The sequence below is a fragment of the Puma concolor genome, chromosome B2, assembly GCF_028749965.1.
Source record: "Puma concolor isolate L17-30 chromosome B2, mPumCon1.1.hap2, whole genome shotgun sequence".
In the NCBI taxonomy this organism is placed as follows: Eukaryota; Metazoa; Chordata; class Mammalia; order Carnivora; family Felidae; genus Puma; species Puma concolor.
In genome coordinates, this window is record NC_141671.1 from 145617575 (window position 1) to 145638567 (window position 20993).

General features: G+C 43.7%; 1 long non-coding RNA gene across 2 annotated transcripts in view; it reads right to left on the reverse strand.

The window, feature by feature from the left end:
• Positions 1-20993, reverse strand: part of LOC147581347 (uncharacterized) — a 193645-nt gene that overhangs the window by 22187 nt on the left and 150465 nt on the right. For both annotated transcript variants that reach the window (XR_015251698.1, XR_015251697.1), the window contains exon 3: positions 8542-8665. This is a non-coding gene — a long non-coding RNA (uncharacterized LOC147581347). The remainder of the gene's footprint in view (positions 1-8541; positions 8666-20993) is intronic.

The window sequence follows — 20993 nt, forward strand, 5'->3', positions numbered from 1 at the left end:
CTAAGAGTCAGAAGAAAACGAAGGAGATTTTTCTCCTGGTTCAGAAGAGCGTGAAGGAAAGAAGCCCAGACCCAGAAGGCCTGAGAGAGCTTCCGCCTGAGTGGCGAGGGTGTCCCCACGGGAAAACTGCTTTCTGCTGGAACAGGGGTTCTCTTCCCACAGGCACAGGACCTGCCCTCTCTCTGCTCCCACTGAGCCAGCCCCTGACTCGCACAGAGCTGACAAAGAGAGACCACCAGAGCTGAACGTTTACGCGGCTTGTAAAATGTGGACCGCCAGGCAACCTGAACCACGCGGTAATTTTTCAAATTATGTTAATTGCAAAAAAAAAAAAAAAAGAGGAAACAGCTCTCTGGCAGAGAGGAGAGGCCTCCCCCTTCCTGGGCTGCCTGCACAGACTTGGGCCCATGGAACCTTCTCTCAGAACTGTAAACTGCAGTCCTGTCTGACGTCCGCCAGGTGCCCTGTTAGGTCAAGGCAGTGGGTGTCCTGTTCGTTGTTCCCAAGTGTGAGGCTCTGCCTGGAAGTTCGCGGAGTTGACGTGTCGATGCTATTGTGCAATCAAATCAATACAGACTTTTAGAGAGAAAAAATACATTTTTAGGACGGAAAATTTTGAATGTAGACAAGAATAGAGAGAATATGTTAGTGACGTCTCATTTATCCATGATCTGGTTTTAATAATTATCCCAGTTATTTTGCTGATCTTCCTTTGTTTTTCCTCACACCTCTCTGTGTCTCTGTCTCTGTCTCTGTCTCTCTCTCACACACACACACACACACACACACACACACACACACACCTTCTTCTGGACTATGTTAAATTGTGTCTCAGATATCATGTCATTTTGCTATAAATACTTGAGAAGGCATCTCTGATAACCTTGGTTTTCCACATGACCGTAAGACCTCTCAAAATTAACAAAGATGCCTTATAATCAGTTAGTGGCCGCTCGATGTTCAAATTCCCTCAATTGTCCGACAAATGTCTTTTGACAGTCAGTATGTAGGAATGAGGATCCAAACCAGGCCCCGGGTTGCTACGATTGCTAAGTCTCTTCCAGAAACTTCTTCCAGTTGCTCTTTCCCTGCAAGTTCTCGAAGTCCCAGTGTTGAAACCAGGGGGCAAAGCAGCAGAGAGGAAGCTAAGGCTGCTGGTCAGCTGTGCCTGCCAAGGGCTGCTGCTCCCCGCCCCCCAAGAGAGCAATTTCTGTCCGCATTTCCTGTTGTCACCACTGACATCACAGAGATAGAGCTGAGGAAAGTTGCTTTCTCTGGAGCGCAGCATTGGTCCCCGGGCCCAGATGACCCTCTAGGCCTCTGAGCTATTTCTCCAAACAAGAAACAGAGGAAACCTCACCCTGACAAAGGCCAAGAAGAGAGTTCTTTGTATGTGGGGACGTTCAAGGCATGTCTCCAGCTCCTTTAAAATTTTATTTTCCCTTCACATCCAGATCCAGCCCAGGAAATAATTTATTCTGAAGTTGTTTAAAAGTTTCCAATTAAAAAATCTTGGAAAGTAGCTGACCTATATTTACTGTAACCATATTTTCCAAATAAAATTCCAGACACATGCTCTGATAAGTATGTATGCACTTACCACACTATTTAAAAATAAAGGCCATTGCTTTTTTTTTTCCTGCTTAAAAAAAAATAATCCATGTTAATTTTAGAGATGAAAGAAAGGTCAAAGAAGAAACCAAGTATCTGCAATCATACCACCCAGAAATAACCACTATTAATCTTTTAATTCATTTTTCTCTTCAGTTTTTGTCAATAGCAGAAGATAATTTGTTACCAAGTTGAGTAATATACTGTATTATATATTATACATATATATGTGAAATTATATATATATTATACACATATAACTGTATGTACAATATATATACATATAGGTATGAATTTACCAATTAAAGCTATGTCACAAGGATTCTCTCACATCATTGAAGATTCTGTATAAATCTTATTTTTAATAGCTGTAGAAGAGTCTATCTTTGCAAATGCCATAATTATTTTTACCCACTACACATATCATTGTAAATTTAAATTGCCCCAAGTTCTTCGCTAATGTTAAATATTTTGTTAAAAAATACTGTGATACGCATTCATATGTATGTTTGTTCACACTTCTGAAAATTTCATAGCGTAGCCAAGAAGCAGAAATACTGCATAGTGGGATAAAAACTTAAAATCTCTCCATAAACGCCATCAACTTTTTTTAAGGAAACATTTTATACTTAACACCTGTTTCTGAAGGTTTCTGAAGGTACCCATGAGAAAATATTTTAAATTAGTACTGTTCCAGAACATGTGGAAGATTTTAAAAATATATTCATCAAGCACTTGTGTTAGAGATGCTGCTCTAAGTGCTATGTATCTGCTATCATTTAGTCTTTACAAAACCACCATGAGAAAGGACAAGACACTATTAGGATTCCCATTTTCACACACAGAAAACTTAGGTGACCAGCCCAACTTACATAGACAATTCCTCATAAAGCTAAAAGTGCCTGGTAAGGGGCGCCTGGGTGGCTCAGCCGGTTAAGTATCTGACTCTTGATTTCAGCTCAGGCCTTGATCTCAGCGTTCGTGGTATCGAGCCACAAGTCGGGCTCTGCACTGACAGCATGGAGCCTGCTTGGGATTCTCTCTCCCCATCTCTTTCTCTCTGCCCCTCCCCTGCTCGCTCTGTCCCTCGTTCAAAATAAATAAATAAACATTTTAAAAAGTGCGTGGTCAGACAGAGTCAATGTAGCATGGTTTCTTTTTTATTCTAACCGTTATGCCACTCCAGAGGCTTCTACAGCAAGGGTCCCAGCTGAGAGTTTGTAAGAGGAACACTAACCCACAGGAGAGGACCCATACCAACAAGTGCAGCCTTAGGACAGTCAGCTAATGCTGGCTCAGATCCCTGTGTGAGAGGCCAAGAACACTCCCCGGCCAATGCCATGCTCTACGCAATACTGGTAAGCTTGGGAATGACAAAGAGAAAGGACACTGTGGTGAGCCTGAGGGACGGACATGGTCATTCTTGAGTACATGTGAGACTCCAGGAGCCCCTCATGCAGAAGAATGGGATCTCGTGGAAGGAGAGCAAAGTACTATGGTCTCAGAAGCTTTACTAGTGGGCTCTAAGGACATAGTAATCCTGTTGAACCAAACATCACAATGTAGAGAAAGATGATTCTCATCTTTTCTTCTCACGTTAGTTGATGTAGGGCTCCTCAGCATATTTTGCTGTCTCTTCAATGCCAAGGGCATTGTTCACGGCCCAAGAGATATATGGGGCCAAAACCCAGTCTTAGCTCCACTAGCCAATGAGGGCATCTGGGAGCTGTATCTGCCTCCCATTGTGTCTGTGACCTCACATGCTACTCCTCCTCCCCACCTGCTTTCACAGCTCGGGCAACACTGCCCCCTCGCTGCCCCTCCAAGGACAGCACTCCAGCCTCAGGACTTTTGCTCTGGCTGCTCTCTCTGCTTGGAAAGCTTTGCCCCGTCTCTCTCTTCACATCTTTCCCCAAATGTCATCTCCTCAATGACCACCCTGTGAACAATTACAATTCCCAATACTCCCCAACCCCTCACCCAATGCTCTCTAGGGGGACGGTGATTTTTGTTTGTTTTGTTTGCTGATCTCTTCCAAGTGCCTAGAACATTCCTGGCAAATAGCTCTCAATAAATATTTGTTGAATTGAATGAAATCACTAAATGGATGAACCGTGGAGATGACAGTCTTGCTTTGGATATTTTCACAGTGAGGACACTAAAAGCCTGAGAGGGAAAGTGACTTTATCCAAGCCACTGGTAGGGGTTCTTTCTCCAAAGTGCCCTCACTTCCATAACTGGCCCTGGAGTCATCCAACTCAGCTCAAATAAAACCCTCCTCCAATGAGGCCAATCCAGAGAGGCCCAGATCCAGTGAAAGCAATTGACAAAAGGTATGAATGATGACGAAGCATCACCCTTCCAGGGAGTAGGCTTCACATGAATCCCCAGTTGAGGGAAAACTTCTTTCTGGGCAGCAAGCAGACTACATACCTTCCCCTTTCCAGCCCTCTCAAGAGCAGCTGTCTAATAACAACAAAGCCACCAGGAAGCCAAGTCCCCAGAACCCACTTCATCTAATAGCTCAAGTCCATCCATGACCCATCCCTTCTTCTCTTTTCCAAGTAGCTGGACACTGCAAGAGATCATTCCCGGCAATGAGACAAAGTGAACTGCTCTAGGGGATATTCAAACTACAGCTCATTACAAGTGCCCGGTATCATAAACACTTCTCTGAAATATCTCCCTCTTCCCTCGCAAGCATGTGCAGAGAGCAAACACAGACAATACATAATTTTGGAGCAGATTTATTTTTTCCATGATCTCTGCTCTCTTTTAACGAGCAATTTGTTGTATATGTTAGCTTGAAATAAAAGAAAATAAAATCCTGGCGGTGATGATCAAAATCAAGAACCCCAAATGTAAAAGCTATCTCTTAATAAGTGTGTATTCTGGGATTTCAGATATAAGGTCCACAGGCCCTCAAAAGATCATTACATGAAATTCAGTGATCCATGAGCCTCCTAAGGTTATATATGCACTTTTGTGGATATATGAAGATACATGCATTTATTGGTGATCTCTCATAAGATTCTCAAAGGGATGTTCCCCCAAATTGCTGAGAACCATTGATTTTGACACAGTCAGAAGTGTTACCGCTCAAATGGGTGATGATCAAACTTGACTCCATGATGTGTGATGCAAAATTTGTGATTCCTAATTGTATTTGCAGCATTAATGCTTTCTCTTTTGGGGTGAGTACCATTATCAAGACACAATAACCTAGCTAAATAAACTCTCAGTTTGGAAACATAAACTGAGTGTAATAAATTAATTTCCTAAGTATTATTCCTTGCTGGTGAGAAGATTCTCACTCTGGTCTTTAACCACGTCTCCCTCTTTCTCTCTCACGTTTAACCTTGTGCAAAACACACTTTGCAAAGTAACTATTTTGAGCCACATTTTTCAGAGAGAGACCCTGAGACTCAGAGAGGCAAGCAGCTTTAAGGCCTCTTGGCTGGGAAATAGAGGAACCAGGACCTTAGCACAGACCCACTGGATCCTGAAGCTTGTGGGTTTTCCAACAAGGCAAACCACTATCTTGAAATTTATATTTTGTTTCCTGACATCAGGATTTTCGGATCTAGCTTTTCCTTTAATGCTGGGTGGTTACACCAGAATATTTTATACCAGCAATTACACTCACCAACGGTATCCGTGAAAGATTTTTAAATATTGGTAGCTCTGACATGGTGAAAGTCATCAAAACGTGTTTTCTCTGATTTTGGCTCTGAGTACTGAGTCAGCGGCAGTCTAAAATGCTGCAGGGACTCAGTGCAGAGCTTCCCAAGAACCCTCCCCTTGCAGCCAAATGAAGCACCTTAATGTACACACGAGAACTTCCCTGAGTCCCGAGCAGCAAACTCTGTGCTACTCACTGCTTTGCTGAGAGAACAAAGGGGTGGTGATGTGTGGACACAAGGATTAGGGCCTCCCTCTCCTCCGTGGCAAATGGCATTTAAAGCAAATACACGAATATACACGTGTGTCACGATATGAAGGTTCCCTAGAAGAAAATTATTTGGGAAGGAAAGGAGACAGTATTTATAGCTTGAAAACAGAGAGTGTTCAAAATGGGAAAATAAAGTACTTCTCTCATCACTACTGATGTGTTTTTTGGTGTCTGTCTTCAGCATACGTCTACGGGTCTTTGTGAGGCCCCATGGTAATCCCTCAATGATTCATGAACTACAAGTCCCCATCACAATTTCCAAGTCATTGGGAAGCATTTAATCCCCAGAAGTAGCGATTTTCTCATTTAGCAGGAGAGTGGAAGGAAGAGGGAAAGTTTGGCTGAGTGCAGAAGTCTAAGAATGCCCCAGCACACGCAGGCTCCGGAGAAGGCTGCTTGATGGAGACATTGGAAAGCATGGCTCCCTCTCCCTCAGCCAATCAGTTTCCAACATAGCTTCCAAAAATCTATCTTGTGTGTTTTCTGGCAGCTCCACTTCTAAGTTATTGGATTCTAGCACAGTCAGGTCAAATATCAGCGTGTGTCCTTACAAATGAGTCACCACCTCACAAACTGCCAACATCTCGAGTCCCCTCTTACTGTGTCATTGTGTCCCCACACACGTGCGAGTCCACACAAGGGCTGCCTTCCCTTAGCATGCCCACCCACCCCCATAGGGAACTTGCTTCTTCACACACATACAGGACTGTAGACATATGCTTGCCAATGACAACTCTTAGCCATGTTGATTTATGCTGGAGAAGTGTCATCTCTAAGTCGTCAAGTCTAACCAATAGTTCTCGGTGGAGGGACACCACCCCCTAGGGAGCATTTTGGAAATCTGCAGGACCTTTTGATAATTACGAATCTTGGGTGTCACTGCATTAGTTGGTGGAGGCCAGGGAGGTATGAGCCAATTTTGTACCATTTTTCAATGTCCTACCAGACAGTTTTATAGGTGAAACATTTGTTTATAGCTTTCTGAGCCTGGAACCCCAATTTCACTTCTACATATAGTAGAAAGTATGTTTGTAGTTTTAGCAGACACTGAATTTTCCAAGAATGCAACCGTTATATGATTCAAAGAGAAAATTGTACATTCTGTATTTGAAATTTTACCAAGGGTTATTCATCATTTTTGAAAAATCACAGTTCATCGCATGGCTGTCACTGATTCAACACTCCTGCATAAGTGTGATGGCTTTGGTATAAGCACTAGTAACTCCTTATATGGGGTTGTGCCTGGTATTGTCCTACAAAGAGCAATGTCATTATGAGTTCCTGATATTGAACCATATTCAACCAGTCAGCATAAGAATAATGTGGGAGTTTTTAAAAATTACCAATAGCCGGGCCACAATATCTAACCAATGAAATCAAAATCCAAAAATTAGGGTGCCTGGGTGGCTCAGTCTGTTAAACATCTGACTCTTGATCTCATAATCTCATGGTTTGTGAGATCGAGCCCTGGGTCGGGCTCTGGGCTGACAGCACAGAGCCTGCTTGGGATTCTCTCTCTCTCCCTCTCTCTCTGCTCCTACCCCGCTTACGTGCACTTGGGCGCTCTCTCTCTCTCTCTCTCAAAATAAATAAACTTAAAAAATATTTAAAACTTCTACTTTTGTCAAGATGGCAAACTGTCACCATTCAAATTTCCACTTCTTTTGCTAGCACTCTTGATCTAGTCAAAATCAGACTTCATTAAGTCAAGTCCTCTGTATCTCCTCTGCTCTAAATTGCTTGCCACATCTCAGTGCCCAGGTTAGAGGCTGGAGTCAACCCCCTAAACAGCCTGGAAGAAGAAAGTATCCTCAGTCCTTTTAGAGGAAGCATCGATATTCTCAAGCATATCTTTCAATTTTCAATATTTTTTGAGAGCATGTTTCAATGTAAAATGAAGTATAAGCAAAAAACCTTAAATCTTTAGTCCAACAGAGACATTAAAAAAGATAAGGTACCACAGGGAGCTGAGGACTCAGGGACTCCGGATTGACTTTGAGAGGAGAGAGTTTCTGCAGAGCTCAGATGGTGGACAGCACGAAGGAAATCCGCTTGTGCAGCTGTCCAGCTAGCTCGTGCGTGCACAGACACTGTGGTAGTATTTTCCTGGCACTCAGCAATTCATTCCCCAGATCTGAGAACATCATCTAAATCCTAATTGATGCTGTAGCTGCACTTAACCAGGAGACAAAGATGAGCCAAGGTCCCTGACGCGTTTGAATCACATAGCATAATTGGAACAATAATTCGCATTCTTTTCTTCACTTTTTCTGATTTATTTCCCAACAGTATGAGAGACAGAGACAGACAGAAAGACACAGAGAGACAGAGACTATGATTTTTAGAGTCTGAGAGATCTGCACCTTCTAAGACCTGAGGAAGGACATACAGTCCGCTTTCTGCCTGGGGGGTAAGCAACATTCCTCACATAAAGAGGTGGCTTGCTACCCTGTCCCCCAGCACCTTCATCCGCTCTGGGGGTGACATAGCTGCTATCTTCTGCATGGGTCCCTTTCCTTATAGCATGCCAATTTCTTCTACGATAGGTGTTGGCAAACTTTTCCTATAAAGGTCAAGATCGTAAGTATTGTAGATTTGTGGGCTGTCTCTTTCTTGTATTCTTTCTTTCATATCTATATATATTCATATATATATGCATATTCATATATATATTCATATATATATATTTCTTTCATATATATATGTACACACAACCTTTTAAAAATCTAAAACTCATTCCTAGCTCCAGAGATGCACAAAACAGACTGCAAGGGGAACTTGGCTGGGGACCGTAGTTGGCCCCCAGCTCTTGATAAATGGGTCTCAGGCAGGAGCTCACACTCCGTTAGTCTCAGGTCTATGTTCCCAGCTGAGGGGAATATGGAGGAGGGTAAGAAGAAGGCAGAGTAGGGAAGGACGGCCAGCAGAGCAGGGACAACATCTGGGGCCTTAACCTGGACGGAGGGGTGGGGGGGCACTTATGTCCCACTTCTACACTTGACAGCTGCTTTAGTTTTTATTTGGATTTCCAGAGGGCAAGAGAAAGGTGTGCTGGGGGGAGAATCTCCATGCCTATCAGTCTCAGAGGCTGGGTAAGTTCTCCTATGAAAGAAGCAAGCAGGAAAAAGATTTAGGTTCTCTCCACACAGGAATCCTTTCCTGTAATGCAAGCCACCACATGCACAGGGGCCATCGGGCCCTCTTCACCTTGTCCTCCAGAAGTGGGGCTCGGCGCCAGTACCAAAAAATGCTGCTTGTCTCACGGCACCTGCTATGAGTAATAAAGTCCTAGGTCTTGCCCCTCGCTAGGACTGTGCCCTGAACAGACGAGCCTGCAGGAAAAGGTATCCGCTAAAGCATGCTGGGACATCTCGGGATAGTTTCACACCGATGAAAGCAATTTTATATATTTCTCAGGCCGTCTTCTTGGAAAGATTTGGAAGACTGGGAGACACTGAAAAGCAGGGTCTATACTTGGCTCACCTTTGTGTCTGACGCAGAGCCTAGAACAACGGCTGGTACATGATGGATATTTAGTAAGTGTGGAGGGATGGAAGGAAGGAAGGAGGAAAGGGGAGCAGGAGGAATCGCCTTTTAAGAGGTTTCAGATTTTCTGCTTTTGATTTCCTGTGACTACTCAATGTTCCCAAAAACAGAGAGAAATCAGACATTTCTGTCACCTCAAAATAAAGAATGAACTGCTCCGTGGCTCTCCTTACCACAGCTTGAAGAGAAAATCCAGGACCGAACCAAAGCAATAAATAAAGACTGAAGGGGGTGAGGGGTGGGGAAATATGTAGTATTTCAATATAGATTCCAAAAACGGGTACATGATTTGAGAAGAAATATCTAAGGAGCCAAACTGAACTGTTTAATGTGGGTTGTGTTATTAAAAGGGCTGATAAAGGCTCTCTTTGTAGTCCCCCAAATGAGTTATTTTGAGTGAGTCGCCATGGTGGTAGGCTCTGTGTGCATGACTAACGATAGAAAAAAGTAAACGGGGCCCCAGATGAAGTGTCAGTTATGAGGATGCTAACAGTAAAAGCCTGCCCCAGAGCAATGACACGTGCTTTGAAAACGCTCCGGGAGCAAAAGGCACGCTTAGGGAACACGGGCTCCAAAGGAAGACCATTGGCGTCAGCATCGTGGAGTTATTTTCCCAGCAATTTTCAACAATCTATCACAGCCTGGAGGAAGGTCTCCAGTGTCATTGCTCACACAGGTAAATTTGGTGAAAGGGGAAACAGGTGGACCTTGAACAGGCAAGTGTGGAGCATGGAGACTGAAACTTCATGGTAGTCACGGGACCAAATAAGATTGCAGCAGGCCACCGCCACCTTCTCCACTTCAAGGCACATAGAGCAGAAATGCAGCATGTGTGGCTCTCGACTTTCAGGACATGTGACCAGGCCGATGGCTATCTGTCTGGTCATGGCGGCTAAGCTTCCTCCTCTGCACCTTCCTCATCAGTAAGTGAGATGGGCATGATAGATAACTCAGCTGGTCAGATAGAGCTCCGTCCTTGATCTCAGAGAGGTGGTCTATTGTCCACAGTATTTTCCAAACACTAATTCACAGTTCAGTGTTGAGCAAACTCCGTGACAATGTCCTGGGGTGCTCTTACAATTGTAAAAGTTAAAAATCCAGGTTTCTGACTCAGGCATGGCATTCAGGGACAGGTTGTTGTTGTTTTTGTTTTGTTTTGCTTTGTTTTTAATTTTCCTAGTGATTCGTAGATGATCAAGTTTAAAAGTCACCGGTATAAACTCTCCACTTTGGAATTTAATTAGATTATCTTGCTATTCTTTTATATTATTACTGAATCTACTGCTACGTTGCAGCTACTCATGTAAAACTTGAGGGCTGTATTCCCCCACCTGCCTCAAACACTGACCAAATGAGTGAATGAGGATACATCCAGACTCAGAGGATCAAGAGGAAGGATATTTTTAACATGGTCTCCATATTACTGGGAAAAGAAACACAAATCCTCCTTTTGGGGAAAGGAGGGAGGGAGGGGGCAAGGGAGGAGAAAGAAGAAGGAAGAAAGGAGGTGGGGGAGGGAGAGGAAGGGAGGAAGGAAGGAAGAAATTACATAGACATTGACATAAAATGCCTTTGCTTCCGGGGAGCCATGTGATACATCTCTGACGAGCACCTCCTGGTCTAACAAAGGCCTGTGAGCTCTCAGCATGAGGTTTACTGTGTGGATCCTGCCTCCTCTTGAACACACTGAACCTTTGACCCTATTAGGCATCTTCCCCCCCAAATTTCCCTATTTGCGGGTTCTGCCGCCACTTCTCTTAGCAAACACACCCAAGGGAGGGCAGGACATCCTGGGTCCAGCCTCGTGCCCTTCCCTCCTCAGGCCCTACCACGTTCACCCTCTCTACCCGCCGTGTCCTCTCACTCTCCCAGAACCCACCATCTCAGATCTCTCCTTGTCTTGACACAGATTCCAACTCCTTCCTGGTTCTCTCTTTGTACTTTTCCGTTTCCCTGCAAGTGTCAACAGGTGTCATGACAACTGGGATTGGGGGGAAGTTCTGGCCAAATAAGTGGCAAACGCCAGGTTAAGGAAAGTTAGACAAGTTTCTTTCCTTCAGGATTTCTCAGAGCTTTAAATTTGCTAACGTGATGTGAACATTCCCTAAAGAGAAAAGCATTACTGGAGCTTGCCCCAAACACACTTGGCAATGACACCTATTATATGATGCATCTTCTTGGAGCACTCTTGTGCTTTTATCAACAAGTGTGTTTTGAGGACTTACTGTGTGTGCTCGATGTACTCAGACATTGTAGCGAGCACTGAGCAAGACCCACATAATCTCTGCCCCATGGCACTTACTCACTGGGCACGTTTGGGGAGCACTCATCTGAAGGTCTTCCTCTTAGGTCTGCCTCCGGGTCCCTGTCCTTTTCCTCTTCTTACCTTCAGTTCTGCATCTGCTCTCGGTCTTTGAAGTCCTATGAGAAGCAGGGTCTTTTCCTGCCTGGGCTCCATTCTGTTCCCACACATTGAACTACTGGAAGAACCTTGGCCTCGGCCGCCATTCAACTTGCCACTTGAAGTAGCGGCACTTGGGCTCCACTGCGGGGTGTTTCCAACTAATCGTTTTTCTGGTCCTTCGCCACTTTCTCAGCCTCTTTGAGACAAGCTTCCCTTTCCATCAGCATACTCTGCCTCCTCAATTACAGCTATCTTCTTTTCTTTTTACATCCTCTTGAGTTTGTGTGGGAAATGCTTCTGGCGAGCTGGGTCCACAGCTCTTCTACTCGGTCCATGTATCAGCTCCATTGAGAAGCATTCCTAGCCTCCCATCCCTGGCCTGCCCCATCCCTAGCTCATCCAGCTCGGCCTGGAATCCCTCCCCTGGCAGAGTCACTATATTCCCTGTTCAAAAGTTATATTTAGCTCCATGGTGAAAGTACTATTTCTTGCTCAGGAATATCCCTCCTAGTCATCTATAAGAAAAGAAACAAAACTTAATGCTCATGCCCATCCACAGGCCATTTCCTTATATCCACCCTCTGCCTGAGTCACCCACCCACTGCAGGCAGAGTCCACACCCTTGCCAGGATGCAACCCTGTTCTGGGAGCATGACTCCAGCCCACCTTCTTCATCCAGAGCAGCTCTGCTCCCCAGTCACAGTACATTAGCCCAGGAGTTAGGACCTGAGCAGAAAGCAGTCACCTGGGCTGGACACATGGGCAGTGAAGCACCTTTGACGTACTTGTTTCCAGCTTTTTGCCTCAATTTTTGTTCTATACTGAGAGCAGCAAGATGAACTGAAAGAGGAGATAATCTATCAGTTTTGGTTGGTGGGGGGGATGAGAAATAGGAAAGTGTCAAGAGCATATGAAAAGATGCTCAACATCACTCATCATCAGGGAAATGCAAACCAAAACCACAGTGAAACACTGCTTCACACCTGTCAGAATGGCTAACGTCAACAACACAAGAAACAAGTGTTGGTGAGGATGTGGAGAAAGGGGAACCCTCTCGTACTGCTGGTGGAAATGCAAACTGGCACAGCCACTGTGGAAAACAGAATGAAGGTTCCTCAAAAATTAAAAATAGAACTACCATCTAATCCAGTAATTCCACTCCTGGGTATTTACCCAAAGAAAACAAAAAACATGAACTCAAAAAGATATATTTACCCCTATGTGTTTTGTAGTGTTATTTACAGCAGCCAAGATACGGAAGCAGCCCAAGTGTCCATTGATAGATGAAAGGATAAGGAAGATGTGGTCTCTCTCTCTCTCTCTCTCTCTCTCTCTCTCACACACACACACACACACACACACACACACACACAGGAATATTACACAGCCATAAAAAGGATGAAATCTTGCCATTTGCAACAACTGGGATGGAGCCGAACGGTATTGTGCTAAGTGAAATAAGTCAGACAGAGAGAGACAAATGCCACATGATTTCACTCATACGTGGAATCTGAAAGACAAAACAAATGAATAAACAAACAAAAAACAGAATCAGACCTATAAATATAGAGAACAAACTGAGGGTTGCCAGAGAGAGGAAGGGGGGGAAGATGGGCAAAATGGGTGAAGGGGAGTGGGAGACCCAGGCTTGCAGTTATTAAATGAGTAAGTCATGGGAGAAAAGGCACAGCATAGGAAATACAGTCGATGATGTAATAGTAGCATATGGTGGCAGATGGTAGCTACAGTTGTCGTGAACACAGCATAACATATGGAGAAGTTGAATCACTGTGTTGTACACCTGAAACTAATATAACATTGTGTGTCAACTACACTCAAATAGAAAATCATTATAAAATAAAAAGAGAAAGAAAAGAAAAGTGTTAACAGGAGGAGGCAGGGCCTTGAAGGGCCAGGGTCAACGGCAGAGCAGCAGAAGTGGATCAAGAGTCAAGCTTTTTTTTTTTGGCTTTTGAATTGTGTGTTTTGCTGAGAGGCAGCCCCTCCCCATTCAGTCTCCATAACGACAGCACTGGTAAAGTCTGCTAGGCCCACATATACTTTGTGCGAGTGGTTATGTACTGGTTTTGTTTGCCTTGCTTTGTTACAACACAAAGGTGGTAGGTTTTTTTAATTAATTAATTTATTAATTAATTTATTTATTTATTTATTTTGAGAGACAGAGAAAGAGAGAGAGGGAAAGGGGAAGAGAGAGGGAGAGAGAGAATACCAAGCAAGCTCCATGCCGCCACCATGGACACAGGGCTCAAACTCACAAACCTGTGAGGTCATGACCTGAACCAAAACTAAGAGTTGAATGCTTAACCGGTAGAGCCCACCCAGGAGCCCCAAAGGTGGTAGTTTTTATGCCAGGATCAACTCTGTGTAGTGCAGAGATTTTGTGAGAGGCACCGGAACCCCCTCAGGGATTCATAACAAGCTTCAGAACCAGGAGAATTGGGGCTCCAGTCATTTGTTCCAAGATTTCCAGGAGGTGTGAGACCAGAGATGACATTTATATTTGTGTACACTTATTAATTTACTCAACAAACTCTACAACAAGCAAAAGCTGGAAGGCTGTCTGGATATGGTAGGGTTACTTGAAAATATTTTTGCAGAAGGTGAGTTTTGTAGGAAAAAAGAAGTTAGGACTGCTTTCCAAAGATCAGGGATATTTCAAGATGGTGGACAAATGCTATCTATGAAATTCGGAGACAGAAACAAGCAGGCTGCATGAAGGCTGGTGACTTGTGTGGTAGGAATGGAAGCACTGAAGGAAGACTCTTCTCGCTGCTTTGAGTAACAGGCACCTATTGTTTGTCAGACAAGTGCCTTCTTTCTTCTGGGAACTATTTCCCACCACCCCACTTTCATCCACATATTTCCATAGCAATAATGTTTTCCGTAACCCACCTCTCCCCTGCTGTTGCAGCTGTTAGATGTGGAGCTCGGTCACTGGATGACTGCGGTTCCTACCATGTGGGTGCCAGTGCTCTGGCTTGCTGAGCAGAGGAGAATGTTGCATGATGGACAGGAAGGAGGGAGAGAGATTCTTGGTGGTTTCTAAGTCTCTGGGTTCTAGTTAATCCTGAGACCAAGCCATTTCCCTGTCCTTTGGCTTTGGACATCTCATCTTCCTAATTTAGGTAGTCAACATTTTCAGTATTCTATCTAGAATAAAGAAGTTCTGTCTAGCACAATCCATAAGAGCCCCTAGAGAAAAAAGCAGAAGAGCCTAGTGACAGCAGGAAGGCTGGCTGGGCAGCTTGTACAAATGCTCCAAACTTGATGAGACAGAGATCTAGTCCATGGCTGTCACAATGGGAATGAGCAGATGCAAATGGCATTCCAGGTGACTGAGCTGCAGGAAGTGATGATAGAATACAGAGCTTCCCAGCATTTGGAGTGCTTGTCATAGTAACATTTTCCTGTGACACCTTTGTTGGCTACCATGCTTTTATGGCAATAATGGGTATAACAGCTTCAATACTACCCCAGTAGCTCCTAGGACAGGACGCGACCACAAAACATGTCAGAAAGCCAAGGGCATTAATGGAGACTCAGGGGAGCTATAACTTAACCCAAAGAAGAGACTTGATCCAGCCTTTCCAGAAAGGAAATTAAGCACTTCAGCTACCAACTCACCAGCAAGTCCTACTCTCCCCCAAATTAAAGGGCAGCTGCAACTCTACAGGAAGCACCAGGATCTGTTCCCTGGAGGCCCTCAGCTGGAGCTGAAGCATCTGGTCTCCAGGGAAGGCTGAAACTGAGAGGAAAGTCCTGGAGGAGCGCCAGGACAACAGGAGCCAAAAATGTGTCCAAATCCAGAGAAGCACCACCACTCACTAGACGATAGCCTGTGTTTTCTAACCACCTATACAAATATTTGTGGATCCCTCCCCTATGATCTAGACTGATGATAAGCTTTGGGGGAAATTTATAAGTTGTGATCTCACAAACTTTCCTTGAACCTATGTTTCCTTTAACTAAGACCCCTGACATTCATGATTACAAATGTAAGAGGGAGTCTCTTGGAACGACGATTCCTTCTGGGTCTTTTTTTAGAATAAAGGAAAGTTTATACAGAATGCTATCATTCCATGGCATATAATCTCACTATCCATCAGTAGCTCCAGGACCTCCAGAGAAAATGTGAATGCCTGACAGAAAGAATTCAATCTTCAAGCAGAAGTAAATTAGTTCTCTGACCTCCCAGCAATCAATTTCAAAGTACAGACATTTTAGTTCCTGCACTGTGAAGGACGGGGAGTAACCTGAGCCAGTCAGGATAGGCTAGATGTTATACTGCAGTGACAAAAGACACCAAAACCTTAAAAAACAGTTTAAACAAAGGTTCACTTCTTATTCGTGATCCCTGTCTAACACAGACCAGGGTGGGGATCCCTGTGCTGCACACAGCCACCATCTCCCACTGCTGATGTAGAGCCAGAGACGTATGGAGACTATCTCAGAGTCTCTTCATGCTTCTGCCCAGAAGTACCCAGCTTCCTGTCAAGAGAGTTCAGTTCTGAATCCAGCTCTGCTGCTGATTTACTATCTAGTGTGACTATAAAGTAATTAAACAAAAAAAGAAACAGAGCGCAAACATTCAAATGACTCAGAGTAGTCAATGTGGGAAACTTTATACCTCTGTGTACTTAGGGTAGCAAGTCTGGGATCATCCAAAAGCCCAACTGTGGCATTATTCCCAATACTGTGACACTGTCCCCACGACGTGGGCTGAAGGGAAACAGGGAGCTGAGGTGCCAGCTAATCCCCTCACCATGTATCCAGAGGGGAAGAGTGGAAAGGCAGCCACACTGTTGGGTCCCCAGACCCACATTGTTGGGTTACCGTGGTGAACACAAGCTTGTTCTACTCTTGTTCTGCTTTTGTTTTGCTTCTTTCATTGTCTCTTTAAAGAGTGGTACAACTTCTGTTTTCTCCTTTTTTTTTTTCAATATATGAAATTTATTGTCAAATTGGTTTCCATACAACACCCAGTGCTCATCCCAAAAGGTGCCCTCCTCAGTACCCATCACCCACCCTCCCCTCCCTCCCACCCCCAATCAACCCTCAGTTTGTTCTCAGTTGTTTTTTTTTTAATTTTTTTTTCAACGTTTATTTATTTTTGCGACAGAGAGAGACAGAGCATGAACGGGGGAGGGGCAGAGAGAGAGGGAGACACAGAATCGGAAACAGGTTCCAGGCTCTGAGCCATCAGCCCAGAGCCCGACGCGGGGCTCGAACTCACGGACCGCGAGATCGTGACCTGGCTGAAGTCGGACGCTTAACCGACTGCGCCACCCAGGCGCCCCTGTTCTCAGTTTTTAACAGTCTCTTATGCTTTGGCTCTCTCCCACTCTAACCTCTTTTTTTTTTTTTTTTTCCTTCCCCTCCCCCATGGGTTTCTGTTAAGTTTCTCAAGATCCACATAAGAGTGAAACCATATGGTATCTGTCTTTCTCTGTATGGCTTATTTCACTTAGCATCACACTCTCCAGTTCCATCCACGTTGCTACAAAAGGCCATATTTCATTCTTTCTCATTGCCACGTAGTATTCCATTGTGTATATAAACCACAATTTCTTTATCCATTCATCAGTTGATGGACATTTAGGCTCTTTCCACAATTTGGCTATTGTTGAGAGTGCTGCTATAAACATTGGGGTACAAGTGCCCCTATGCATCAGTACTCCTGTATCCCTTGGGTAAATTCCTAGCAGTGCTATTGCTGGGTCATAGGGTAGGTCTTCCTCCTAACTTTCAAAGGCAATTTCCCACTGAGTTTTCTCTCTCTCTCTCTCTAAAAGATTATCTGCTTTCCTGCAGTTCTGAGACTTAACAAAGCTGTGTCTAGGTGTGAGCCTTATTTCTTTCATTATGTTGGGCACTCATATACCTTTAATCTGGACAGTTGTGTTCTTCAGTTCTGGACATCTTTTCTTGATATTTTTTATTTATTTAATTTATTTCTTCCTTCCATTTAATCTGCTCACTCTTTCTGAAATGGCCATCATTTGGATCTTCTGACCCAATCCTCTATTTTTTTTCTCTTTTTCACTGCTCACTTTTCCTTTCCTTGTCTTTCTGTTTTATTTTTTGGATATTTGTCAGCTTTATCATCTGATTTTTTGTTTTATGCTACCATATGTTTAAGTGTCTAAATCCCTTTTCATATTGTGTCTGATTCTTTTCTATAGAATTTTATTCTTGCTCCATGTTCTGAAGTCATTTGTTACATTTGTTTTGTTTTGTTCAGTGGCACATCGTCTGTCCTTCCGTTTCAATCTGTGTTGCTCAGTTAAAGGTTTTATATAAATTCTTGGTAATTCTTCACTGTTTATAGTTACAGATGAGACTCTAAAAGACATTCATTATGGAAGATTGGCTGTTTCACTGGATCCCTAAATGCCAGTATTTAAAATACAGTTGACCCTTGAACAACATGGGGGTTATGGGCACTGACTCCTCACCCAGTCAGAAATCCACATATAAATTTGACTCCTCAAAACTGAACTAACAACCTACTGTTGAAGGGAAGCCTTACGAATAATATAAAGAGTCAGCTAATACAATATTGTATGTCAAATGTATTACATACTACATTCTTATAATAAAGTAAGCTGGAGAAAAGAAAACGTTATTTTAAAAACCATAAGGAAGAGAAAATATATTTACAGTACTCCACTATATTTTTTGAAAGCAAAAACAAAAACAAAACATGTAGCTCAACCATGTTGTTCAAAGGTCAACTGTATTTCATATTGGACCAGTGTCCTTACAGAGAGTCCTCAAAGCTACTGTGTAAGCCTGACTGTCAGTTCTGGGGATTGAAGGGGATCGGGAGTTCTATAAACTCAGTATGTTCATTTTTATTTCATCCTTTTTGAAAAAATATATAATTTCAGACCCTCATCCCTCAGCTATCCTCAGTGTCCCCAAATCTAGAGGCTATCTAGCTCAATATCCCCATAGAGTAAACCTCCCACCTTCTCCTGGAATCATGGGCAAACCCATGATTGCCTTGTGATACGGGGTGAACGAAACCATCTGAAGCCCTAATTCTCCTTTAGCTTTCCATCACTACTCCTGTTTTCAGCCAAAACTGCATCCCGACCTAATGCTCTAATTCCTGGGTTTTTCCAGGATTCTGTGACAAGAGAAATCTTGCTTTTTTTTCACTTTCCATCCAGAGACTTAAGTAGTAGCCATCTCTGGGATTCAAACCATTTATTTGTCTCCATTCTTCTTTCCAGTTTCCAAAGTGCTAACTTCTAGACACAATCTCCCGTCCTTTTCTTTCAATCCTTGTGTATTTACAACATGTTATTCCTTTACTACCATTTTGGTGGGATTTCAGAAGGCAGAAAAGATAAGCAAAATGTTCAAACTTCTTTGTTTAACTGGAAGTCTGTTACAATCTATTTTTAATGTTATATTGCTGGATATTATGTAACTTAAATTATATCTGGGGGTGCCTGGGTGGCTGAATTGGTTGAGTGTCTGACTTTATCTCAGGTCATGATTTCACAGTTCATGAGTTCAAGCCCCTCATCAGGCCCTGTGCTGACAGCTTGGAGCCTGGAGCCTGCTTTGGATTCTTTGTCTCCCTCTCTCTCTCTGCCCCTTCCCTACTTGTGAGCTCTCTCTCTCTCCCTCCCTCTCTTTCTCTCTCAAAAATAAATAAACAAACATTTTTAAAAAACTATATCTGAAACAAAATGAGAGGGAGAAAGGGCAATAGAGAAACAAAGCAAGAGGGAAAATAGGAGAGAATGAGAGAAAGGAGGGGAAGAGGAAAAATAGAGACAGGAGTGGATACAGGTTTGATCCAGGCTGCATTCATGCACCTTGCAGAAAAAGATGCTCAGGGTCACTCATGTGCAAGGAGGCATCATGGACCTAAGAAGGGTATTTGGTCCAGAGTAGATGTTCAACTGGCACATAGTGATACAGGGATAAAAAGTGAAAAGAGCCAGCCCAGCATTAGGTGCCATGTTAGTCTAGGTTCTCTGAAAAGCATATACTAAGATGGGATTAAACTTGCAAAAATTTTACTAAGGGACTGTGTGAAAAGGAGCAAGAAAGGAGCAGGGAAGGCTGAGAGCCACCACACCACAGCTACACTTGATCCCAAGTGAAGGAGGGAAGCAAGGAGGTTTCAGTGCAGGTGTCCAAGGACACTTTGCAAAGTCATCAGGGAGTCTTTGAGTCAAGGGCAGGTGATAAAGGAGTCCACACCTTCCAGAAAAAAATCTGCCTTAGCATCCCTACTGCAGTCACTGGGACAACCTAAGAGAAATAAGGCCTTGGCATAACCACAGCATTGGAGCCCAAATGCAGTAGCGAGGCTCTCGACCCTGATGCTCTCTGTACTAGTACATCTGCCAGGAACATTCTCACGGCCACCACAGATGCCGGTAAGGAAGGCTGGAATGCAAGGGTCCAGCCAGGGAAGCCACATGACCATCGTCATAACAATGATGGCCACCATTGACTAGGCACTGCCTGGGTGCCTGCACTTGTGTTAGGCACATTCCATACATAAATAATGTCTGTGGCCGATGACCCCATCGCCTGCTAAGAAGGGCAGATCCCAGAAGGATCTTTTTACAGGCAGAGTGGCAGGTGCAAAGATTCAAGATCGAAGAAGTCAAGAAACCCGAGTTACTCTGAGTCATAAAAGGGAAAAATGTGGAGACAACAAGAGGAATCCAGGAGGTAGCAAAGGCCAAGCCCAGCAAGGTTGCACAGACAGGTGTGGACAGAACTGAGAGGAAGGTGAGGCCATGGGAAGCCAGAGAAAAGCTGGAGAAAGAGGTGGGAAGCAAATACCCAATTTGGGACTTTGGTGGCTTGGTGGCATTACACACACTAAAGCTCTCTTTGATCTTCTTAAAACATTTTCATAAAGGGGCACCTGGGTGGCTCAGTCGGTGAAGCGTCCGACTTTGGTTCGGGTCATGATCTCACCACTCATGAGTTCAAGCCCCACATCAGGCTCTGTGCTGACAGCTCAGAGTCTGGAGCCTGCTTCAGATTCTGTGTCTCCCTCTCTCTGCCTCCCCAACTCATGCTCTCTTTCTCTCAAAAATAAATACACGTTAAAATAAATAAATAAATAAATAAATAAATAAATAAATAAATAAATAAATAAATAAAAATATTTTCGTGAAATCTGCACACTTGGACTTCCAGTTTGGGCAATACTTTCAACATAACACCTGAAACTTTTTTGTGTGATAAAATAATTTACATCATTCACAAATGGTTTATGGAACGGAATCTGATTTAGGAGATATGACAAAATGCTGGGTCCTATAATTCTAAGGACTTAATAAGAAGTTGAAAAAGAAACCCAGTCTTACAGACTTGGGCAACATCATAGGCACTTGGGAAATGCTATGGTTGGGTGGGTAGATGTACAGGTACGTGTAGCTCATGACAGCCACATCCGATACCAGAAAGATTAATTCT